The sequence below is a fragment of the Cavia porcellus genome, unplaced genomic scaffold (genome assembly GCF_034190915.1).
Source record: "Cavia porcellus strain 051 isolate PalLab524CR breed Dunkin Hartley unplaced genomic scaffold, mCavPor4.1 scaffold_13, whole genome shotgun sequence".
NCBI lineage: Eukaryota > Metazoa > Chordata > Mammalia > Rodentia > Caviidae > Cavia > Cavia porcellus.
Genome location: NW_026947496.1, coordinates 54,186,871 through 54,213,241, shown reverse-complemented (window position 1 = coordinate 54,213,241; position 26,371 = coordinate 54,186,871). Strand labels below are relative to the sequence as shown.

Here is a 26,371-nt window from a genome sequence, read left to right as displayed (position 1 = left end):
TGTTAACAGTCACTTCAAAGGATGGGTGGGCTCACTGGGGCCCCGTTTGTGGTTGGCCTTGGCTTGGTGTTGTAGGCCTTGGTCTGGCACACATAGGGCAGAACACTGTGTTGTTTTACCTCCTTAGCAGAGTCATAACCTGAGATCAAGGCAGAAAAATCATTGGGGCCCCTTTGATCAGAATGTGCCCCTGGATGTGGCAGGTATTTCTGTCCTATAAACTTGTTCTTCGCCCCACCCTGTGAGCCCTGTGCCTGCAGAAGGCACTGCAGAAGGTAGGGGGATGATAGTGATTTTTGAGCCCTCCTAGAGTTCCAGGTAAGGCACATCAGGCTGAGAGATTCTGAATAACTTGCCCAAAGGTGCCTAATCGAAAAAACAAAGTCTAGGTCTCTTCAGTCCGCTATGCCATGCTGGCTGCTCTCCTGGTGAATAGACTTCTAAATAAGAAGAAGTATTAGTTCAGAAAACAGAAGTCATGATGAAGATTGTAGGAGGAGCTGAGAGCCAGAGGGCAAGATACCATCTCCTTTGTAGAGAAGCACTTTTTTCCTGAAGAAATAATGACATTCCTAATTATTTTTGCAACTGTTGGGTTTTCTTGATCAGTCATCATCCTGTATTCTAACATACGTTATCTAACTGCTATTGCCACTCCCAGTGATGGCAGATGTTGGGGTTCCTACTATTTATCGGTGAAGAAACTCGGGCTTATTGAAATGAAGTGAACTGCCCAAGGTCAGTGCTGCAAATGCAGGAGCAGTCTTGGAATTGGGGCTTCTGCTTTCAGAAGCTGGTGGTACTGGCTTCTTTCACTGCTCTGGAGGAGGTCTTCATAGATGCTGCTTTCACTGGCTATTTACTGTAAGAGACTTGCCTGCTAGTTACTCACATTGGACAGTCAGAAAATACAGTGAAAAGGCCATTTGGCCTGGTGTGTGATTCCAAGACAGGTTTGTCCACTCTGAATGGGAATTATAACAGCTTCAGAGTAAGGGATTACCACTTAGTAGACATCCTGTGTTGTGTGATAGTGGAATGTAACCAAAGATACTTAAAATATGTGGATTTAAAATCATGTTGTTGTCCTCTGAGTGGATTAATTCTATTACATCTTTGCACATGTCTAACACTGGAGCCCCTAAAGGAAACTGTAGTAATATGTATCTCTCAGAAGCAAAGGTTGGTCTGTCCTTACAACCACAAGTATGAGGCCACATGTAAGGTGTACTTCTGATAGGCTTTCAACATGAGCAGGAGGTAGGAACGTAGGCAAATACCAGATTTTCTTAGGAAATCATATAAAAAGATTTGTTCTGGGAAGAAGACATTTGCTACATTTTTTATATAAAGGACACAAGTAGCAAGAGTCTTTCAACTTTGGACAGTAAGGTGTGATAGAGCAAAGTGCGTCCTAGTTGAAATCCTGAGTCTTTCATGCCTCAGATATATCAGAAACACAAAATCTGTGTTTGGGAAAAAAAATTTTAAAAATGTATTAAGTAGTGTTTGGCATTTGTTTCATAATTCCTTTGGAAGGCACATGAAACATGGACTAGATGTGCATGGGCAAATTTAAAACCTCCTATATGCCCGGTTTATTGCATAAGCACAGGATGCATCTTTTGGTGTGGGAATCAGTCACTACCTCTTGTGAGTAATTAAAGTTGCATCAGGAATAATGAAACATATCGTTATTTCTTGGGTTGCAAAAATTTTGAAAACAAAATAATATATCATCTGAAATCTATAAATGCTGTAAGTAGCTCACCTGTGAAAACAAACTTTTTACAGTCAGCGCTGTATATGCATGGGTTCCATATCTTTAGATCCAACAAACCGTATATCAAAAAGTATTCAACTGCTTGGAGAAAATTGTGAGGGTACTGAATACATACAGAGCTTTTCTCTGGTTGTTATTCCTTAAACAGTACAGTATAAAAATTGTTGATACAACATTTACATTGTAGTAGATATGAGAAATCATCTAGAAGTGATTTAAAGTGTGCAGGAGGATGTGTGTGAGTAATATGTGAATATTCCACTTTATATGAGACTTGAGCATTTATAGATTCAGATATCTGTAGCTTGGGTGGGGGGATCTGTACATAATCCACACAAATACAAAGAAAGATACCTATTCCCTTTTTGAAAAATTGTGGGTAGTTAATTTAGCAAGAACTGTCTTACTATCAACAGTATTCCAAAGCTGCCTTTTTAGTTTCTTAATTATTCACATTTCTGAAATGGCATGTAAATTTTAAGCACACTCTAGTGAGTATTCTTTAGTGCCAAACACCGTGCTGTTTTTAGGTACCTTATTGTGTGGCTCTCAGAACCCCAAGTGAGAAGTTCTGTTGTTTACCATATTTGACAGGTGGAGGTGCTGAGATAACAGATGGGAGTGAAAAAGCTTACCTGGCCACGCGGATTTTGGAGATGGAACCTGAGTCATGAGTTAGTGCAGTCGGACCTGAGTTAGAACGCCTGACTCTTGGGCTGGATTGCTTTTAGTTTAAAGGGGTTTTGGTTTGTTTCTGGTTTTCACGTTTTGTTTTGTTTTAAAGTTTTTGACTGTTGACTTTAGAACAGCCTGAGATGTTCATTCATTCCCCAAGGTGAGTAACTTGAATTCAAGCTTCTTTTCATTAGAAAGATCAGAGAGCCTTACAGTAGTCACAGAGTTCTGCACAGTTCACCCTGCTTCAGCTTCTTGCGTGCTGTGAAGAATGCAGAGGTTGAGGAGTAACACATTCATTCTCTTATTAAATCACCTTATTGCTTGTTCACTCGGTGCTGCTTACATCCCAGTCCTACTTTGTACAACTGGGCACAGAGCAGTGGAGAGCACCACTGCCTGCTCTCGTGGTGTTTACATCCTAACAGGAGAGACAGAAATCAAGCACTATATATGATGGGTCTCATCAGAGTAAGTGATGAGGAGAAAAGATCTGGGTAAAAAAATGTAGATTACAGGGAATATACTACTTTTACTTAGGAATAGTAAGGAAAAACGAGACGAATCTGAGTGGTCCATGAGGCATTTGAGGGAAGAACATTCTGGAAGGGAATGACAAGTATAGAGATCCTGTGGTGAGAGCCTGCTCATCAAACAGAAACTCCTGTCATTTGTAATAATCTGCAATTACCAATTCCTTCCGGATCAGAGTGCCACAGATTTCCCTGGAGAATATTGAGATAGAAGTGCCAGATAACCTAAACTTGCATTTCTGGTTCCAGAGACTCTATAAAGGTTTATAAGATGCCATCCCAAAGATGTGTTCATCAGTTCTGCCTGTATTCTGTCTTTTTGTAGCCTGCTTAGCAGTTGTTTTCTGTCGAACTGCAGTCTCATCCGAGGGAGCAGAAAGCAGGTTGTAGGTGTCTCCTGTGGAATGCTTAGGATGGGTGACCGTATGGTCTCCACAGCTCTGGTTACTGACTTAGAACTGGTAGGAACATTGCCTTTATGATCTCTAAGTATCAACTTGAATTGCTTTCGTATCTCATTGGAAAGGTTCCACTTTAGTCAGTAAAATGTTATCAGATGCTCCACTCTTAAATTTTGCTTTGAAACAGCATTGCAAATTGTTGGTATTGACCCATTGGAAATTATATTTTCTTTCTTTTTTTTTTTTTTTTTTTTTTTTGGTCTTTTTCTTTTTTATCGGTACCGGGGATCGAATTCACAACTGCCTGCATGCAAGGCAGGCGCTTATGTCGCTGAGCTAAATCCCCAGCCCCTGGAAATTATATTTTCTTGAGAAAGTCTCCTGAGATGTGCAGTTTCTTGCTGGACCTGCATAATACAATGTATTATTGAAAACCTTGTGAATATTACTCATGGTAACAGTCCCATGCTGCAAACCTGATCAGCTGGTTTTCAACTTGCTCACTTTTAAAACACATTTTTAAAAACTATCCTTTCTTATTCTAGGGAGCATAAAGGTATCAGAAGGCCACTCATAGCATTTCATTTCTGGTATCCCTCAATGTGGAATAAACAATTAACCTAATTTGAGTTTGAATTGCCTCCGAAATATTTCCTTTATGCTTGGCAGCCTTATGCAAAAATTTCCGCCTGTTGCAAATTAAAAGCCTTAGTCGTAACCCCCTCTGAAGAAAGGTTCCAATAATGGGAATGTTGTCAGACCCATAACTGCGCTCTGCACTGCTAGGGGCCTCCAGGATCCTGGTTAATGTAGGTAGTTGTAGGGAAGGGAGGCCTTGGCAGCCACACGGTTCCCCACTTGACTGCTCTTTTTCCCCAGTGAGCAAGAAAAGGAGCAGTGATCCAGCAGAGGGTCTCAAAGGAGGTCTGAAATCATCAGGTAACATGAAGCGTGAATGTCCACAGGTTGCTGGGGGAGTAGCACAAAGGCCCTGAGTCTTGAAGATACAGATAATTCTTTTTCAGACACCCACATTATGGGAGAGGTTTTCTTACGGATTAAACGGGACCCAAGTGCGCAAGGCTAATAGGAAGCGTTGAAATGCAGATTTTTTTTGTTTTTTGGTTTTTATTTTTGTGCTGTTTATGATCTGCTAGCAGGAATATTTCACAGCATCAAAGACATGGCCAGAAAGCAAAAAAAAAAAAAAGTATACACACACACACACTCACACACACATACAGACGAGACATACACACATACACAGTTCTATATCTCACAACCCTGATACCACATATGGCCTTTCCAAAGGCAGTATTGTATGTTGTTTAGTCTTGGAACTTCTTTTAAAGATAGGATGTCATTTACAATCCTCGGGCCATATGTTTACTCAGACTTAAGAAACATGGACTAATCTTTTTCTATTTTGAGGAGTAATAAATTGAAAAGATAATTACATAATATGGTGCATAATGTAACTCTGGCTTGAGCCATATGTGTTTAATTTTAGAAAAACATGCGTGATGACAGGTTATGAAAGGATGAAACTATTTTAGTCTTTTTAAGGATTAGAAGCATGATTTTTTTTTATAAAGTAAGTGTCCCCTCCACCCCCGCCGAACTCAGAAAAACAACCCAATATACAAGCCGAATGAAAAACACCCTACCAAAAGTAATTTGTTTTTGTGGTGGCCACTGGCAAATAAAATTCAAGTTAGAGGACATATTACTTGCAAGCTCTTGCAAAATTAGATGCAGGCTTCTGTGTGCTGGGGGAGAATGAGTGGCCTGTCATTCTAATGCCAGAGCAGAGTTGGCTGCATTTAGAATCAAGCAGAAATTTATCATGGGATTGTCCAACTAGAAACACCACCATGTATCTCTCATTATTGAGCATGATGGTGGGTTGGGTATAAATATTAAGGTAGGAGAAGCATGAGGTCTTTTCTTTCTTCTACAGACATATGCTGAAAGCCTACACACATAGTACTATGCTTGGTACCTGAAGCGTCATGTAAAATAAAATACTTCCAACTAGACTGTAAAGCAAACAGGAGGCTCAAATACTGAGATCCACTTTGGAACACTTTTTGAATGTCACTCTGTCTATGATTCTGATATGGCGGCAGAATTTTCAGGTGTGGTGAGTCTCTGTCCTCATCCATGAAACCTGCAATGTGCTATGTACCTTGGTAAAGGAGAAATAAGGTTGCAGATGCAGTTCAGGTTGTTTGTTACATGACCTTGAGAAAGGCAGCTCATCCTGGATTATCTGAACAGGCTCAGTAGAATCAGAAGAGTCGTTAAGAGTAAAAAAGGATTGAAGAGAGAGAACCAAAGAGATGGAGGCATGGTTGGCTGGACCCACTGCGGTTGGCTTTGAAAATGGAGTGATGGGTTGAGGAATGTGGGCAGCCTCTAGGTGCTGGGAAAAATGAAGAAATAGATTCTTTCCTGGAAAGATCACTGGCCTGATTTGAATCCACCAAGATCCATCATATAATCTCCAGGACTGTAAGACAAAAAAAGAGTGTTTGTTTAGACTGTTAAGTTTGATAATTTGTTAGAGCAGCAAGGAGAAACAAATACCTCCTGTTAGGACCACATTTCTGGTTTTGTGTGGTGTTTAATACGGTTCTTCTCAAACACTGCTACATGTCAAAATCACTGGGAAAGCTGTACAAAGTACTGCCACCTGGATCCTCAACCCCAGAAGTTCCAGTTTAATTGGCCTGGAGAATGGCCTGAAGATCAGAATTTTGTAAGATCCTCCAGGGATTGTAGTGGGCAGCAGGGGACATGGAGCACAAGTTTAGGGCTGAAGTTTTTTTTATTGTCTTTCTCATTTTTATCGGTACCAGGGATCGAATTCACGACTGCCTGCTTGAAGGCAGGCGCTTATGCTGCTGAGCTAAATCCCCAGCCCCAGGGCTGAAGTTTGACTTTAGACACACTTGGCTTCTCAGTATCTGTGCAGGCCCCGCCATCTGTGTGGGCAAGTTATTTTCTTAGCTTCAGTTTTCCCTTTGTAAAACGGAGTGCACAATCAGGAGATGTGAAAGGGAGCATGTCTGTCTGGCATGGTAATTGGTCAATAATTGGTAGTGATTGACCATTCTTGTGGTGATGGTTTGGAGGTACAGCACATGGCTACCTGATAAGGTAAGCACAGCCTGGACAATTCAGATGCCTTCATTCACAACTGCCTTCAGGGCTGGCTTATTATACCTGTTTTATACTGGAGGATGGTGGCCCTCAGGCAAGGTGAACACTCATGTGCAGGTAACAAGCATGGGAGTCAAGACCTGAACCTGAGTCTCACTTCCGGTTTGGGCCACACAGGGGTCTTTCTCCTGGACTCTGGGGAGACTTCCACGGCAGACAGTTATGCAGGGTTGTAGGAGCTAGCTTATGAGGCACCGTAGTGGTATTTCACACACTGCAGTCGATGTCAATCCTTGGGCTGGGGGTGGCATTTCCTACCAGATTCAGTCTCTGCACGATAAACCACATTGCCCTGTTGCCTGCCGTCAGGGAAAAGGGGGTTGAAAGCCGCGGGAATGATGATTCTTAACAGTTATAGGCTGTTTGCCTCTGTCTGCCGTTTAATCTAATCTCGGGTTCAGTTGATACTATTGATTAGTTTCTTTTCAAAACCCTATGCAGCCTATGGGGTTTCTCGGCGTGGGGTAAAGTGTTATTCTTCTCATACCTGAGTTCAGAAGAAAAGGTGAAAGTATACAATTAATTTGCCTGCACTTTCCCACAAATTGTATGCTGGATTTCTGTGAAATGCTGTATGGAACAATATTCCAAGCAAATTATTGTTATTTACTGTGACTTTTGCCTGCATATTTAAAGTCAACAATTATGTTTCTTTTTTCTCTTAATGGCCTTTGTACAACATTTTTAGAAACCTGGTCAAGTGTCACTAAGAAAATCTGTGCTTTGACCGTAATTCTTAGGAAATGAGTTAACAATGTGAGAACTAACCACCAAGTCCCCTTTCCAAAAGAAATAGCCCCAGTACCCCAAGGGGCCCATCTCCCATCCTCTCTTTGCCATAGTTATCTGTAGACCATTGTCACAAGTTTCATTTGTCTTAGAAATATATTTTCTGCCACCGCTGCTGTCATTGTCACTATGAGCAAATATCAAAATTGAATTTGTTTTGGAAATACTCTGTCCTTCTCATAGCATCCATTTTCATGGGCATTTTTGTCCTCCTTGGGATTCTATTATTTTTTTGCGTCCTTTACCTTTATAAGTGAGAAGAGCTTCTTTCCTATAAAAGCAGGCCGTACAGGATCCCCGCCTCCTCTGCATCCGATCTTGAACTGGTCCCCTCCTATTTGTGAGGCCTATTTGTTCAACCCTTACCCACCTAGTCATCAACATAAAGGCCGACAGCATTGAACCAGGTGTGTGTGTTAACAGTGCCTTTTCTCATGTGGAGATCCAGGTAGGCGTTCGTTACATCATGCGCTCATGCTCACTACAGAAACTAAAAGTGACAGAAGGAAAAATTTGCTGTTTTGAGAAACTAGTTGGGCTTAGTTTAATACAGATCTCTTATCTAGTGAAGACCCTTGGCTGAGCTGGGTATGGTGGTGCATGCATGTCATCTCAGCACTCTGGGACCTGAGGCAAGAGGATCTCAAGTTTTAGCTCAGTATTCAAGATTTCACAAGATCCTTTTTCAAAATAGGAAAATGATTGGAAATGGACTGAATGGAAAGGACCTGGGTACAATCCCTAGTAACATAAATATATGTGTGTGAGTGCCCACGCGCACGTGCGCACGCGTGTACACACACACACACACACACACACACACGTACACACACAACCTAGTCGATTGAATGATTTTCAGAATTAAGATGGCAGGACATAGGATGGGTAGAGAGTCCAACATATGTAAAAGTTAAGATACAAGGATTAGCTGCCATCTGTATTTCCTCTGTCCTAAAGAAACAGTTGTTATATTTTGTCCTTTTTGGCTCTAGATGCATTTAAAAGGTATAGAACATTTTAGTTGTAAGAGTCTCCTTAACTTTTCTTTTTTCATTCCTTGGAATTAAACACCATCAGGAATTTGGGGTCTTTCATCTGTCCTTTGACAATGAATTGTACTTACTTATTCCATGAAGGATGGACATGTATCTTTATATTTTTACTAAAATAAGCATATTTGGAAAACACCAACATTTCTTTAGACTACATGCCAAGAAATAGAATTGCTGTAGAACAGTTTAATGTACTCACGAAGATCTGTTGATCCTCAGTTCAGAGCCTGCTGCCTCATGAGATGGAGAGGATGTATGCACCTGTAATCCCAGCTACTCAGCAGGCGGAGGCAGGTGAATCACAAGTTTGAGAAAAGCCCGAGCAATTTAGTGCAAACCTGTTGACACGCACATGTCTTTGTGCCCCCTCCACCGTCACTCCAAAGTGGCTCACAGAAGCCCAGTGAAGGATGCGCGAAGCTACAGCCAATAAAAATAGAATAAAAGAGGGGAAAACATGAGCAGCCTGAGGAGGGAAGGCTGTGCCAGTGAGGGAGGCTTTGAGCTGCTGTGCTTTATTCTGAGGTATGATGTGTAGGCCAGTCCCTCCTCAGCCTGACAAGATGGCTTTTCTGTCAGTATGAGAAATGCCATTCACACCAACTGATGCCCTCCCTGGCAGCTGTCTCCCTTGCTAGCTTTTATCCTTTCTCTTGATCTACTATCTAGAGATGCTGGCAAGCACGAGAATGTAAGTTCTGAATAGGAATGGGTGCCTGTTTTCTATGTAGGTTTATTTTTGAAAACCTTTGTGAACTTTTGAACTGCTACTGCCCAGTGCAACAGTTGATAAATAAAGATAATACTGATGTGAGTACAGTGTCTTTTGTATGTAACTGGATAGGAATATGGGTTTCAGGTAAGTTTCTCTTAGAAAATAATTCTAAATGTCATACTTTTTGGAATGGGGGTCCAGTGCTAAAGGCCTCATGCTTGGACATGAGGCAGACCGTGACTGTCAGACTGTCAGATCAAGCTAGTTAGCAGCCAGGCAAGTTTTTATATATATATATATATATATATATATATTTTTTTTTTTTTTTGTCTTTTTCATTTTTTTATAGGTACCAGGGATTGAACTCATGACTGCCTGCTTGCAAAGCAGGCGCTTATGCCGCTGAGCTAAATCCCCAGCCCCAGCCAGGCAAGTTTAGCTGAAGAGGCTTCAGTTTTTTTGTGAAATTCAGATTTCCCTCCACTTGTGTGTTCTCCTGAAGCCTCTGTTCACTACTATAAGTTTATGTTCTGTTTTTGAATGTCATAAACACTTTCTAGTTCCTACCCACATAGGTTGAAAAGCTGGGAAGGGGCTTCTGTGATTGCCTGTGTGTGACCCTTGTGCAGGAGAGTTTCTTCTTTTTATGAACAAAACCTCTGGGAGAAAAAATACTTGGTTTTCTCCTTAAGCATCTATTGAAAATCATAAATTCTGTATTCTGATAAAAGTAAAACTGAAATAATAATTGTACATAAATTAATAAAACAGAGGAAATGTGTGCCTTATAAACACTCAATCCAATTAGCCACCCGGGTTTTAGATCAAAGTCAAGAAAATTTTGAAATAGTTTCATTGCCATCATGCCAACCATGGCCAAGTAATGATATTCACAAGATTTATCTCAGTATTGATGACATATTCTTAATATTTCATGTACCTCTCATTGTCTTTCTTTTTTTGTACTAGAATCGAACCCAAGGCTTTGGCATTGAACCCAGGGCTTTGGCCCTTTTTATTTTTTGTTGTAAGAGGACTTTACCAAACTGCTAAGTTGCCCAGGCTGTGTCCAAATTTTTAATCTCCTGCCCCAGCTTCTAGAGTGCTAAGATTATAACTATGTGGCCACTTGCCTGGCTCAAAAAACATTTTTCTTTTTTTTTTTTTTTTTGAAGAGTAAATTCAACTGCCAAATCCTTCTAGGAAAACTTGCATTGTTCTGTGTGAGGTGAGAAGTGAAATTTTTTTGTGTATTTTTAAAGGGTTATATATGTGGAATACTGATGATAATTTTTGCATTACTGAGATTTAGTATCAATGTTTTCAGTTATTTCAGCTTTTTGTCACTGTGCTCATCTTAATCATCTTGAATTAACAGGTAGACATGTGCTAGATATTTGGCCAGCTATCAAATAGGGGAATCTTCCAGGGCTGTTTGGAACCCGTTGTCGCTCCTGTGGAGATGGCCCAGTGACAGGTGTGCGTGCAGCATGGAGGGCAGTGACTTCCAGAAGTGCTGTACACAGTGGCTCTGCCCCACTTTGCTTGGGCTGCATGGCCTCTGATTAGTGGTGCTTACACATCTTGGTGTCAGATCTCCATCACTGAGACATGGTCAGAGCGACTTCAATGTGCCCATCTCAGAAGGCCGGGGGCTACCGTCACTGCTTCCTGACCTCTTGCAGGTGGCCAGGCTTGCCTTGGGGCAGGTGAGCGTTAAGCTGTGGTCTTTGTGGCATCAGGCTTTCAATTTTATGAACTTTGGAGAAATGGATAGGGCTTTAGGACTGTAAAAATATGCAAATAGTTGCATTGAGCCCTGCTTGAGTTTATTTCTCTATTGTGCGGGGCAAGTGGTTGCATAAAGGGCATTTCCTTTTTCCTTTAAGGATAATCACCTTTTCTTAAATTTTGTACTTTGTAACCATTTTTTCACTGTGTAGGATCCTTTTAGAAAGTGTATCATAGTGGACCTGGGTATTTAGTTCAGCAGCATAAGCACCTGCCTTGCAAGCAGATGGTCGTGAGTTCGATCTCAGTACCAGAAAAAAAAAGTATCATATTGTGAAGTTGTTTGATTCCTTTTGGAATAGGTACATGTTTGTGTGTACATGTGTATAATTACCTCTACATACTCCTACACATATACACACATATATACATGTGTGTATGTACACACATACATGCATATATTGTAGTTAAGTTTTCTAAACTCAAATACTTCAAGTTTCTTTCCTAACACAAAAAGTCACTTCTACTAACTGTTGAAAGATAAATATTATAATCAACGAGGCATCACAAATAACTTTTATGTCTAAATCAAGCTATTAAATGCTTTTTTATTTTTAAGTAGATAGGGGAATAAAATAGCTGTATAGTTCATAAAGTAGTATGCCATTACTGCCTGCTGTGCCCAAGAATTATGCCAGCTTTTTACACTCATGAAGTAAAAGCAGATTAGAACTGTGATCAATGTATTATCCTATATTTCTTATTGTGCATTATATTTCCTTTCTGAGCACCTTTGTAGACTAAATGGCTACTAATGACATAATTACAATTGTTTGTCACCACCATAATGCGTGATTTCCTATCTCATCATGAAGATGTAAGTTAGATAAAGGAGGAGTTTTGGCAGGAAGACAAAGTGCTGTGATTTATTGAAGGCCAGATGTGGTTGTTAAAAGCTTTTCTACAGCAGGCTCGATTGAGTGATGTGAAACGGGAGCAAAATCAGTCTGCACACCCAGCCCATGGCTCTCGGTATGCGTGACACAGTTGCTCATGGAGGCATGACACACGAGCCACATGTTTTATTGTTGTGTACAAGTTTTATGTTGGAATTTCAGCAGGGTGAGAAAGGTTCACATTAGCTTATACCAGCAAAGGAGGTGTTTAAAGGAAACTAATGAGACTAAAGTGCTGGTGATATTTTCAATTTGCTTCGCACTTCATAGCGAGAACTGAAATATCTTATGTGTCTGTCAAGTTTCGAAGAGGGAAAATCCCAGCAACTGCTTTTTGTTTTTAAATGAGAGAGGTTAATATGAGAATTCAAAGAAATCAGAAGCAAGCGGAGGCAAGATATTACTTAAGTACTCTTGATGTACGTATTGCCCACATATAAATAGTCAGATTAGATAGATGCTTCCAAAGAAAGAGGCACAATTTCTGATTTTAGTGTTATTTGCACACACAAAGCTTTGTTAAAATAATGTTAAGACCCTTGAGGGCTAGATGCTATGAGGGCTTAAAAGATGTAGAAATGTTGTATTTTAAGCTCATTGGTCCATAGTCAGAAGGTAAAAGTCATCTGCACCCACTTCTCCTCTTTTTTCCTGCCCTGCCCTTCCATTTCCTTCCCTCCCCTCCCCTCCCCTGTCCTTCCCTTCCCTCCCTTCCTTTCCTTCCCCTCCCTTCCTTTCCCTTCCCTTCCCTTCCCTTCCCTTCCCTTTCCTTCTCTGCCCTTCCCTTCTCTTCCTTCCCTTCCCTCCCCTCCCCTCCCTTTTCCTTCTCTGTTCTTTCCTTCCTCCATCCTTGTGCCTTTCCTCCTCCTTGCTTTGCTGCTCTGAACTGTGTTGTAAGAAGATACTTATATTATAGAGAATGTAGTATGGGGCCTGAAACTACCTAGACATAGAAACTTTCCTGCCTTTGCCACTGTGGATGCAAAAGTTACTTTAAATAGTGTAAGTCAAAGGTATCAACATAGCATGTTCTTTGGGTTAACTTTCTTAGACCAGTGAGAGCTTTGGGGGCATAGTTGTAACAGTGTGACTTTTTCGTACTCTGAGCCTAAAATATGAGGTCTCCCTATTTTCTTCTCTCACAGTACTGTAAACTTGATCACCTTTATAAAGGCTGCCATGCTTTGGGTCACTATGCTTCGTGGTTATAGTATATGTATTCATCGTGTGACTTGTTTAATGCTATAAGTTCCAGAAAGGCAAGTACTATAACCCCAAAGCCTGTTGTATTGTCTGATGCATAATATACATTCAAAAAGTATTGGAGTGAATCAGAAGGCCCATATGGAATACTAACTTTATTTAGATACCCCTTGAAGAGCATTAGAAAATGTACCCAGGTGAAACTTACCCAAATTATAACTGTTTGTCCACATGGGTCAGTTTAGACGGCTCCTGGGCCACCTCCTTCATTTAGGGTTTGAAGCTCTAGAGTCCAGTTACATGGGTCGCTTCCCATTGCAGTTTTCCTCCTTGGCAGCGTCTTGCAATTCCAGGGATCACCACTTGATGGCTGGCCCCTCTTCTTCCACAGTGGAAAACATGAAGCCAGAAAGACAAAGGCTTCCACCCCTCCTCAACGCTGTCTCTTCCGTTTAATAAAGTCTTTGTGACTCATATATTGAACCTCAAAGAGATGAGTAAAACTGAAACGCATTGAGTGAAGTTTCAAAGAAATAAGACACTTAGAACCAAGCCTGCCTTCATGGGTGTGTGATCTGCCCAGTTGTACCAGACTTGCTGATTGGAAGGAACCCATACTTGGTTTAATATTGTTGTTCCTGTTGTCTTGAAAGTCTTAAAACTGTTTTTTAAAATTATTTTGAAAAAATCTTTTAAAAATTTACTGATACGCCTTTCCCAGCCAGAAGTGGTGTCATTGGAAGGTAGTTGCCTCAGGCCTGATTGTCCCCGACTGAGGTTCTTAAAGGCTTTTTTTGTATATCATAGTAAGTCTGTCCCACGAGACACAGCATATGGGCTAAAGCTTTGGTTCTGGTTTCTGGTTCAAATCTTGCTCCACAACTGGATATATTGCTTCATCTTTCCAAATCCAGTTTTCATTTAGAATGTGGAGGTGATTAGGTATCTGTGTCCTAGGCTTGAGGTGTGAATTAAATGACACGGGCTTCCCCAGCCTGGCTCAGACTTGAGTGTTCAATCACTGTGAGGTCTTGTTGGAACTGCTGGTCACCAGATTTTTGTTTCTACCTGACATTGAGCTTTCTGCCCTTTGTGGTGGTCGCTCCCTGTGGAGTTGGAGGACTCTTGTCACACTTTGATGCCCTTACATGCCTATCTATACTCAAGCTTTTGTCTGTAGGCTGCTGCTGAGTTCAGGATAGGCTGAACCCTCAGACTTGACTCCTCTATCTGCCTTCCAAGGCCCTATTGCTCACTCTCCTCTGCTTCCTTCCTTCTGTTGGTGAGTAATTAACATGAAAAGAATTTGTGTAATCAAACTGTGTTTTGTAACCCATTTCTGTTTCCCAGTGGTTCAAAGATGTCTCTTACTTAATGTCATTTAAATACATTTTAATACAGTTCAGAGATTTATAATTAAAGCTGCCCCTTCCCAGTTCACATAGAAAGTTGCAAAACATTGACCATATGAAAGGATTTCACATTCCTGGGAAGGAAGGATATATTACATATGATGTGGGATGTGATTCATTCATTCACTCAGCAGTTACTGAAGACTTCTTGGTGTACTGGGCAGTGGTATAAGTACTAGAAATATAACTGTTAACAAAACTGCTAGTGACCATACTCTTGTGTCACTGATATTTCAGTAGGATACAGATAAGAAGTCAAGCACAAAGAATAGTATTAGAAAAAAAATGCCCTGTGGAGAAATAATACAGAATGTGACTCAGAATATCCCTGGGTCATCTTGATGTGGTAGCCTGGTAAGGCTTCTTCAAGAAGCTTTGTGAGCAGAGGTGTAAATGACAGGTGAGGAGCAGAGAAGGCTGGGATGTAAGTGTTCCAGACCTGGAACTGCCAGTGCTGAGAAGCTTGATGTCATGTGACAGGAGGAGGGAAAGCAGACGAGCATGACTGGCATGGATTATGCTAGATCAAGAGAGGTACAGTAATGAAATGACTCACGCCATGTAGCAACTGACTGATGAATATGTAATCACATGCAGATATAAGGCAGATATTATTAATAATCTATTGCCTAACAAAAATAATTTTAAAAATGCATCTTTTTACCCATTAAAGATACTTTGTAGAAACCTAACAAGCAGATTTCCTGATGAATATAGTTCTATGTTTCCCAGATGATTCCAAGATGCTTTTTCACACCACGGGTAACGGGTCGACTTCCTTCTGTGAGACCTAGAAACAAGTAGCCACTACCTATAGAATTTACTCTCCTAGATCTTGTGTCTCTTAGCTGGGCTGGATTTGAAATTAGACAAGACTACAATTAGAGTTGACTGTTAGTGTTGAGAAAGGAGGTACAGAATTGTTTTTATGAAATACAAATCCTGTATCTCCAAAAACAGCTGCTGAATGTCTTGGAGGTAACCTAGTGGATGTGGGGGACTTACATGTTAATCTTGGGGAGCCAGTAACTCTTATAGAAATTGGTGCCATATTGTTGATGCTTTTTTTTTTGTCTTTTTCCTTTGTATTGGTACGGGGATCGAACTCATGACTGCCTGCTCGCAAGGCAGGCGCTTATGCCGCTGAGCTAAATCCCCAGCCCCTTGTTGATGCTTTTGATGAGTCTTGTCTCCATGACTTCTGAGAAACTCTGTGCCAAACAGGACATTTAAATGTGCCAGATAAAAAGATCGACTCAACTCTGAGAGTCCATTAGTTCAGTTTTCCAAGGTTAATTTTCAGACACCATGTAAATAGATGAAAAGAATCTGAATTTCTGTATTTTAACACTTCTTTGAGTACATAAATGTTCTTTGGGAAGATTGTCTGTGAATTCTGTCAGACTTTATCATTAAGTTTTAGAGAATTTTGTGTTTTGCTTAGAAATCATTTTTTAGTTTTATTATAACATTTACTAGCAATGGTGCTAATTATTCTAAATATGACCCTGGAAATCAACTACGTCAGCTTGAAAAGACTTATTTTTTTAACAGAATTTAGTTTTAAAGGCAGGTTTTATAGACATTATGGTAATACCATTGTTATCTAATTAGCATCTACTGAGTTAAAGGTATGTGATATTATAGGCAAGTATACATAAAATTATAAATTGTGACATTTTATGAGTTTTTATCATGAGTTTTATACAGTCATCATTGCTTAACAGTGTGAAATGTGGCCTTAGACATTACATCATGTGAAGACCAAGAGACACACATATACACACACACACAAAAAAAACCCGAGGATCAATTTTTGATTATAATAAAGTTTTAGTTTGAGGCACTTCTGAATATGTGTCATGCATATGAGTCATGATTTTCACACCAAACCTCTGACCTATTATGATTATGTTTCAACTTCAAGGGGTTTTCAGTATTTAAATTTTAAACCTAATTCTAAGGTTTCAAAATGATTCACATTCAAATCTACTTTTATGTTTTATAATTAAATAAGAAAATATTGCTTATACATACATTTTTACTATTCTTGGACATATTATAATTATTTCTTTAATTTCACCAATAAAATAGCCCATTTCTTCATTAGTAAATTACACGGCTATCTCAATAAAAAAAAATTAGTTCGAATATGGCTTGCCATCTCAAATAGTCATTTCAGTTTGGAATTTTCTCATTTCTTTCATTAGTTCTCTTTGTAAAATGTGAAGACACTTTCTAGTAAATTAATCCTTTCTAAGCGGCAAAATAACTTCCTTTTTGGAAAGAGTTATTAGAGTCTTATTCTTTATAATCTTAATACCACTTATATTAGAGTGAACAATACATGAAAAATTACACTAGTTAAAAAAAAGAATGATTACGACCTGGGCCAAGTACATTGCAATTATATGTTCATGGAAAAGTGAGCTTTCTACTGGGAAAAGCATGATATGGATGCCCGTGAAATTTCCAAAGTTTAAGTATTTTTGTAAATTAGGTTGTTCCTAGTTAAACAGGTGGCTTTAAAGGCTGGTTTCACTGTTGTTTTAATCATAGTTTAGTTACCATGGAGAAATATGCAAGTTAGCATTTATACACAGAAGTGAAATTTATGCTGCATAGATAATAGCCTAAATTTAGCTTGACTTAAGTTTACCACTTCCTTTTTTTAACAAAAAAGAATAATAATATATCATGTATATCTATTAACAAGTTAATTTCTTTAAACACTGCTGGTATATTTTTAGAGAATTTCTTTCCTTAAGCATTACTGTATGCCTCTGTCAATGTGACCTCTTCCAAAGCCGAACGTCACGTAACTTATGACATCTGGTTGGCACTCATTGTGTTACTCTTAGGTTTCATAAAAGACTTAGCTGAATTCAATCAGTTATGTGGTTAAAGAAAAGTAATGTTTGGACACATTGCATCTAGTTGAGTTGCATAAAGGACTGTTACTGCCTGCTAAACATCTTTAGAAAAGGTGTACTGCTGATAAGACCAATCTGATTTCAGAGCCCAGTTACAGTTTTGATTTGCATTTGGATATATTTGGTAATAGAAATTCTGAGGCAGGTCCTCCTCATAAACTATTTTGATCTTGGTGCCCTCTTGATGGGGTAACAATTTTTTTACCCTGAATTAAGAAGTTCACGTGTGTGGAATACAGCAACCGTGAGGTACCTTTTCTATCAATTGATTTACCCACTGCCTCCAAGCGAAGGCTAAGTTTTCAAGGACAAATGTAGTAAGTGTCCTGATCCAACATGAGGTCCCCCAGCACGGAGAGAGAGCAGCAGATCCCTTTCAACACCAGCTGTTCTCACAGATATAGATTGCTGCAGTGAAATTTTCTTAATATAATTCAGGAAGCTCTAGAGAATTCTCCAAAACAACTGTGCCAACAAGGAAAATGTTGAATTTTTCATCAGCTGCCCAATGCTGAGAGTTAGTGGGCAATCCGTTCATTCATGACCAGATGTTCAGTGTAGTAACACTCCGCAGTTAACTTGAACCTTGTGGCCTGTTTACCATTGGCTGCAAGGACATTGGCAGCAACCTGGCATTGGAGAATTGAGGCCCGCACAGGCGAAAGACCGAAGTGTGTGTCTGTGGCTTCCTGGTTTTTCACCAGCAACCAGACAAGGTAGGGAGTGATGAAAGGAAGGAACGACATCACATCAATCATTTCGGAGGCTGGGAGAATTTGCTGTGCGCTTGTGTCATTGGGGAGCAATAGGTAGATTCTTACACTCATTATTATTTGGTGAGAAAGGTGGTCTTTGTTTAGATGGACGGCTTTTTCTGCCTGTGTCTAAACCATAACACTTTCTGTAGGAGCATTAAGTTTGGGTGGTTAAGACAGTAAGAAAGGGCTTTCTAATTTTAAATTGGAGGAAGTTAATAAAGTTGACTCTTGATATTGAAATCTTTACTAGGTTCAGTCTAGAGTTGGAAATGTGATATTTTTGCTTTAGGCAAACTTTATTATCTAAGCATACTTAGGTCTTCCATTTGTACAGATTTACTGTATTCTTTGTGTGCATGTTTTGAGTCTGTGACTTGTTTTTGCTGTTTTTTTAAGGCAGATTCTGTCTACATTGTTCAGGCTGACCTTGAACTGGCTAGATAGCCTAAACTAGGAGCTATGAGTTTTGTGTGAAATATTTTAAGTCCTAGTGGGAAGGGGGAGACTTAGACAGAGTTGAGGTTTTTGAGAAAAAGAGTTTGGTTTTTCTACTTTGAAAAAGATTCTGTCTTAAAATAATGAGCTGTGTTTGATTGTGGATGTATAGCAGGCCAGGTGTGGGGAGGCAGGGTGTAATAATATATATGAAGTCTGTTGAGGGTGAAGGGTTCTTCTCTTCCCACACACATTGTACTATACAGTAATGTTAACTATTTATTTCAGAGCATCATGGGCAAAAATAATCTCATTGGGCAATACTTAACTTGGGACTTCAGTGTTGCCATCCCAACAAAAAGTTAACATTTTTTATTTGAAACTTCCATAGAACATCGTGAAGGGAGAAACCTCTTGCTTTGTTGGAGACTAGGGTTGTTTTCTCTTCCTACAGAGTTTTGCCTCCCCCCACCCCCACAACATACATCCTCACTGATGCCAAGCAAGAGGCACCAGGCTAACTGGGAAGCTCTTTGGAGCAGAACACTTGCAGTCCTGCTGTTTGCCCTGGCAGAGCTTTCTGCCTTTGGGTTACAAGCTTGCTGTGAGCCCTTCCTTTGCATTTCCTGCCTAGCGAGGAGGGAGTTGCATGTTGCATTGTGATATGGAAATTCCTTATAACTCCATTTAAACCTGAACCTTACTTGCCCTTAGAATCACACAAAAGACGAGCATGTTGTACAGAAATCTGTTGCATTTGTCTGGGTGAAATTTTTTTTTTCCACTTCTTTCTTTTGAAAAGTTCTTGGCTTATTGACTTGAAACAAAGAGAAAGAGGTTTTGCCTTACAGCATGTCCTGCGTTAGGGCTGCTGGGATACAAGGTGAAGGGAGGCATTGCCTTGTTTTCTGGTTGCTAACTTGCTGATCGAAAGCGAGAACCAGTTTACAGTAGCTCTGACACTACCGTTACCTTGCTGCAGTCCTCTCCAGCTGCTCCAAGCCCCTCAGTGCCTTCACCATGCACACAGTTTGTTCTTGGGTGTGAAAGCAAACAGTATTTGAGTTGGCAGCAACTTCTCTTTCAGTGGAGTTTGCTGCCTCGGCAAGAAACCGCAGCGTGAGCTTTCTGCTGCTGAAGGTTTCCACTGGCAGGATGGCCTTTTCCCACATTTCCTTGCTCTGAGGAAACAGATTTTTGAACTTTTTTTTTCTTTCTAAAGACAAAATGCCAACATTTAACAGCTGGAGTTAGTATATAATTTATGGTTTTCACTTTATGTTCTTGTGGATGTATAAAAATTAAAAATCCACAATTATTGTTAAATTATGCAAGTTTTTGCAAAAAAAAAAAAGGTGATTAAAAATAGACCCTCTGTTATTAGGAACGCAAGAAAGTCATTGTTACCTAAACAGGTATTCACAATTATTCTATCTGTAATGATTTTTAATTGTTATAATTTACTTATACTCTATTATACCTCTCTGAGAGCGCCTTTAGAAAGCTCTTTGTTTTTCCCTTTGAGGAACACGGAAGAGTTTGTTCATTTGAATCTGCTCAGTTCTTTTTTTCATTATTTATTTTAGTTTTTAAAAAACACGTAGCTGTGTTAATTCTGAGTTTAGATAATTCTCATTGTCACAGTGCTTCTTAAAACAAATTGGTGTTGGACCTGCTGCTTGTCAGTGTGTTTTGAGAGGAACCTGTGAGCCTCTTGTGGAAGTTGTTCTAACCTGTGTTAGCCCCACAGCATGCCTTTTAGGTTAGCCTGTTTCCCTCCCTTTCCATTAGGTGAAGTTTACACCCACAACTTACAGATTTAGCATATATAGCTCTTACTGACTTGAGGCTTCCCTAAATTTATACCATATTTGCATCAGGAAAAGAGTACAGTCAGCCAATAAAATATGACTGAATGTCTTCAATGCCTCAAGATATAGGTAGTATTTTATCTTATCAATTTCCAGAGACTAGATTCTTGCTATTTCTTTGGTTAATATTTAAATTTCTAATGATAGAGACAAATTCTGAGAACCTTTCTGACATCTTCCCAGACCCACACCTTTAATTGAGAAATATTTGTAGCATCTTTGTTTTCCTGATTTCTCAGAAAATAAAATAGGAAGTGAGAAAGCCATTCTGCTTGGTACAGCATGTTGCTGTAAAGATCATTCTAGCTACATGTTAGATTTAGGGTCAGAACATTAGCCATGATGAATAATAGGGGACAAAATTTTTCTTTTCTTTTCAAGGATAGTGGCCATTAATCATTTTTATCTGCCCGCCTGGTAGACTTGATTAGATTTATTATGTATGCCGCATGTTTATGGCATTTTTATTATATGTTGTTAATTTGTTGTAACTGCCACCACATTTTTTTTCTTCTTCCTTTTTTCTCCCCTGAGGACCCTTGAAAGCAACTAAGTGTCAACTGTTAACCTTGTGCTTTCGGAAGCTTCATTTTGTTTTTAATTTTAATAAAAGCCATGATAGTCTGCAGGTTGGAAAAAAGTACCAGTGCTAACAAGATGTATCTTAACTCATATACGAAGAAAATTTATGCTTGTGTTCTTTGGAATTCTTGTGTTTTCTGTCCTTGATGAAGTGATGCATGTTCTTTGGATTTAGAGAATGCACGTGTATAAACACACTTCCCCTGAACCCTGGAAGTGCCGGCTGTTGAGCATGCACTAGACTATAATTTTCTTCATTAGTGGAAAGTCACATGTAAAGTTTCCAAATCACTGGTAGGTAAGACAATTGAGCTGTTTAACATTTAAGCTGCTTAAAAAGTCATACGGTGGAATGATGCATTTTAGAACATCTTCTTTTTTAGCTTACTAGCTCTCAGAATGGATATGGAATCTGTTAAATATAGAGGCCATTCTTTAAATAAGGCCGACAGTTAAAATTGGGAAGCTAGAGAATTAGATTGGAAATGATTTACGATGAGTCTACAGGACATTAAAAAAAATAAAGTTAGAAAAGGAAATCCACTGGCTGGATTGGCTATAGTACAGCAGAGAATTTTTTACTTTTCATCCCTTTTGAATTGGCTGGATATACAGGCAATGCATAGAAACAGATTTTCCGGAAAAATTGACAGAACTTTTCTTTTTATTGTATGTTTTGGCTTTGGTCTGGAATTGGCATTATAAGTCCCTGATTATAACCCAGTTTCTTGTTTTGACAAGAAACTTTTAATAAGAGAAAACCACCCATTACCCCCCCCCAATTCTCTTAAGAATATTAGACATGGAAATAAATAGAATTTGGATTGAACAAGGACCTTGTTTTTGCCTTGCAGCATATGGGTCCTTAATAAGTACCATTTGAAGATGATACACGGGTGTGGTTATTGAGTTCAGCATGTCTCAGTAATCACAGATGCATATATCACTTTTAAGGGTTGTTGTGCATTTATTCATACACTGTATCATGTTTATACATTTTAGTGGAATAAACTATGAATTCAAAGAGACAGATTACTGGAAGGATTAAGTGACTTAGGTATGAAGTGGTTTCGCTGATAGCTAAAATTTGTGATGTTTATTAGAATATCAAAAATCCTTACCATGGGAAAGGAAGTATAATGTGGATGTTTTAGATAGAAAATTATTAATTGTCCCAATTATGATGTATTGATATGAAAATAACCAAGAAGAGATGATATGTTCACTAGCTAGCAGTAGAGCAGTTCAGGAGATAAATTTAGATTTGGGGGTTCTGTGAGATGTTTTGTGCCTCATTAGAACATGAGAACCTCTGATGCTCACACCTTAGCCCTGTGGAGTCTATAACATATCTGACATTTCTGGAGGCAACTTTGAAAAAGCAAAAGTTAGTACACCAGTTCTGTCGTGAGGAATAAAGTATTGGAAGAAGTGAGATATTTGTTTACCTCCATGGAGTATTTAAGCTGGAGCTTGCTCAAATTGTAAACATTAGATATTTGGTTTAGAAGAGCAGAGATGGTTTTCTGACTCACGGCAACAGAGTGAGTAAGCAACACAACCCAAAAATCTTGGTGCTTAAGGAGAACAATAAACAGCTCCATTTGGCTGGTGCATAGAACACATAAAGGGACAGGAAGAGAGAAAACAAATTGGAAAGGTAGCTGACCTAAAACCATGGAAGACCTCGAATTTCAGATTAAGAAATAAGGGATTTACTCAATAACGTTAATTAATAATTAATAGATAAAACTTTCTATCACTGCAGTAGCAAACAGCAATTGACAGTTCATTAAATTTTCTTTAAAGTATGTAAGCATCCAAGGAAGGAGGCATCACAGACTGAGCATCCCTTATCTGGAATCCCTGAGACCAGAAATGTTGCAGATTTGAGAGCTCTTTTGAATTTTGGAGTATTTGCATAGTCTTTACTAGTTGAACACTTTTTATCTGAAAATCTGAACTGCTTCAAAATCTTGAACTTCTTGCAAGTAATATTAGCATATAGCATTTTCAGATTTGGGAGCATTTGGAATTCCAGGGTTTCAGATTAAAGATGGTCAGCCTCTATTATTATTCATAAATCACAATTCAGATGAAAAAACTTGAGTCTTTGAAAGGTTTTATGATCTACCCACGGGCATACAGGAGTAAGGTGGAATAAGATTTCAAATGGACCTGTGACTCAGGAACCAGCCTTCTGAAGGATACCTGCGTGGCTAGGGGGCACAGCCGGGGTTTAACATAGGAGTCTGCTGGTCAGAGCTGTGCTCTGGGATAATTCATCTGTCATCATTCTATGGAGTTGGAATGAGAAGCCCACGTTGGAGGAAGATGTAATGGTTTTGAAGAGTGGCTGTGAGAGGTACTTGAAGGGGGTGGAAAGGCATGGTGAAGGGGTCCCATAGTCCTTAACCTTTTTGGTCACCTTTGGTATAAAAGATATAAATGATAGGAAAAGAAGAGTTAGTGTTCACAGGCACAAAAGAGGAGAGGGCAGAGTGGGACGGGATGAGAGGAGGAGGTTTGGCCGTTAATACCTGGCAGGCTGTCAGGGAGATGATGAAATCCACGTTGAACTGGAGAAAGGCAGGCTGGAATGGAGCTGTGGATTTGAAGGCATGGAAGCTGGTATAGGGAGACGGGTACAGTCAATGGGGTGGGGGGGAGAAAGAGTGGATAGAGACGGAGCCCGAGATATAATCGGCTTTATGAAATACAGAAAAATCTTTCTGCACGTTGAAGATGACAGATTTCTAGACCATGCTTCAGACACATAGCTATACATATTCATATTTGTATACATATTCATGTACATATTTATATATGTATTCCTATATACATTCATATGTATTACTTTGTGTATTTGTATATGTATCTTATTCATGAGCATGCGCTGTTCTCTTCAGCTCACGTATGTACTCTTGGGAGCCTTTCCCACCTCACTTAGCGAGGGAGGAGAGGAAGGGTAGGCCAGGCGACAGTCCCTCCCGCCAGCAGCAGCCGACTGGGGCGGATTCTGTTCCACGTTGCCACAGCTCTGAGTGGTAAAGGGAAGATGGGTTTGCTTGTACTGTGTGTGAAGTTTAGGCCAACACATACAGTTGCATGCCCCCCAAAACACATTCCAGCACAGAAACCTGGCAGCTCCAAGTGCTCCAGTAAATATTTCATAATTATAGTAAGATTTCACAAATTCAGCCAGATTACTATCATTTTGTTGTGAAATAATGGGTAAGAGTGTGGTCGATAAATGTGGTGACGTTCATGTGGGGTGAGGTTTCTGTCCTCTGCACATCAGCTTGTCTACAGCTGTGGTCATGAGAAGCGTGTTGCTCTCAGAGCTGATGAAGGCCTGGGTTAAGGACACCTTCCCTTCCCGGCACCCCAGCCTAAGTACCGGGCGGTGAACAGTGAAGACACCCAGCTGTGTAAGGAGTTGGCTTGAAATGCTAGTTGATTGCTGAGGTCTAGTATGCATCACTGATTGAAGAGATGAGATAGTGCCCTTTTCTTTTTCAGACACCACAGATTTTTTTTTCAGGGTTCTAGGAAGCTTTCCCATGTGAGTAGCCTTCAGCTTCTCTTTGTCAATCCTTTCTATGGCCATTTCGTAGGTCGTTAGAATTGTTTGGGACACCTTAAAACTAAAAATACTCAGTGCTACCCGTTCTTCAAAATGCCACTGATGTGAAATTTGTGTGATCTTGTTGTAATAAAAATATTTGGCCAAATTCTGCAGGTGTTTACACTGTGTTAGCTTGTGATGTCCTTCTCGTCTCTCCTTGGACTCTCCAGTTGATCTCCTACAGTTTCATTCTGTTTGAGAAGTTGTTGTTAACCAAAACCACTCTGACTTTTGAGAGTCTAGTAAAGCTAGATGATGCCTTCATGCCCTGCCATATTGGAGTCCTCTGGGAACCCCTGGAAGCGTTGTGCCCTGGGTGATTTTGGTAAAGAACACATGCTATTTCCACTTCCCTTTGCTATTCTTGTCTTTCCTCTTGGAGAGAAAATTGATTCTTTTCTGTAATCAACTTCCGCTCAAATCACAGGGTACTGAAGTTAAGGGAGTTGTAGGAAGTTTGCTTCAAGGAAATTTAGAGTGAGGCGGGCAACAGCCTTATGGTTCCTGAATGTTTCTGGTTTTCGATACTGGGGATTGAACCTAGGGCTTTTGCAGTGAGCTACATCCCCAGCCCTGCTTGTTTGCTTACCTGCCTGCCTTCCTGCCTTCCCTTCCCTTCCCTTCCCTTCCCTTCCCTTCCCTTCCCTCCCCTCCCCTCCCCTCCCTTCGCTTCCCTTTCCTGCCCTTCCGTCTACTCTCCTTCCTTCCTTCCTTCCTTCCTTCCTTCCTTCCTTCCTTCCTTCCTTCCTTATTTTGATACAGTGTTTAAGTTGCTATTTACTAGGCTATGCTTGAGCTTTGTGTTCTCCTGCCTCAGCCTCCTGAATAGCTCTAACTACAGGTGTACAGAACCATGCCTAGCTAACATCCTTGTTTTTACAGTGAAAGTGATGTATTTATTTGGCCAAACAGTGATGGCCAAATTCTCCTTGTAGTTCATGATCATCCTCTCTTCTCTCATCTACTTTTTTTTTTAGTTTTAAAAGTAGCCTCTTTTAAGTTTTAAAGGTAGCCTTTATATTTAAAAAGTTAATATATACATTACAGGAAACAAAATAACAAGAAATAATGAACAAAGTCATTCACAGTCATAAATAGCTTAGTTGGATGTGTCGTTTTTAGGTCCTGCGTCTTGCTTCCCATTTGTTTCCTGTGACTTTACTTGTATTTCTTAAAAATAGCAGTTTAGCTGGGCACCTGTGATCCCAGCCCTGGAGAGGCTGAGGCAGGGGGATTGCTGTGAGCGGAAGCGAGCATGGGCTACACAGTGAGTTCAGCCTGGGTTACACAGGGAGTACAAGGCCAGCCTGAACTACAGAGTGAGATACTCTCTCAAAACCAAAAATGAACTTGGCAGTTTAACTTTCTCAGACTCACCTTCTTTGGCCAAGGCAGGTTCTTCCAGCAATCTTGTACCCTGTTGCTAGTTCTGTACCTAGGAGGAGCTGATGGCTAACAGGACCATCTTGTCATCTGCATATTCTTGATGCAGGGACAGCTTGTCCTTTTCCTGTACTCCTTCTGGCCTAACCTTAATGGAAATTGGGACAGCTTTGCATAAGCCTTACGAGGGATTTTATTCTGGTCTTAATCAGACCCACTATACTCTGTTCATTCAGCCACTTCCCTTGAATCAGTCAAATAGGTTGATAAGGTGCATCCTACATATGAGCAATTTTTTACTGATAC

At 39.9% G+C, this 26,371-nt stretch overlaps 1 protein-coding gene and 1 long non-coding RNA gene across 6 annotated transcripts in view; one reads left to right on the top strand and one right to left on the bottom strand.

Moving 5' to 3' along the window:
- The window catches only part of Foxp1 (forkhead box P1), a 562,135-nt gene that overhangs the window by 157,107 nt on the left and 378,657 nt on the right, over positions 1–26,371 (top strand). The gene's annotated exons all lie outside the window — the stretch shown is intronic.
- Positions 1,418–13,555, bottom strand: LOC134478578 (uncharacterized). Its single transcript, XR_010051333.1, has 3 exons — positions 13,272–13,555; positions 8,658–8,878; positions 1,418–5,904 (listed from the first exon to the last, which is right to left on the bottom strand). It is a non-coding gene; the product is annotated as an uncharacterized LOC134478578 (long non-coding RNA).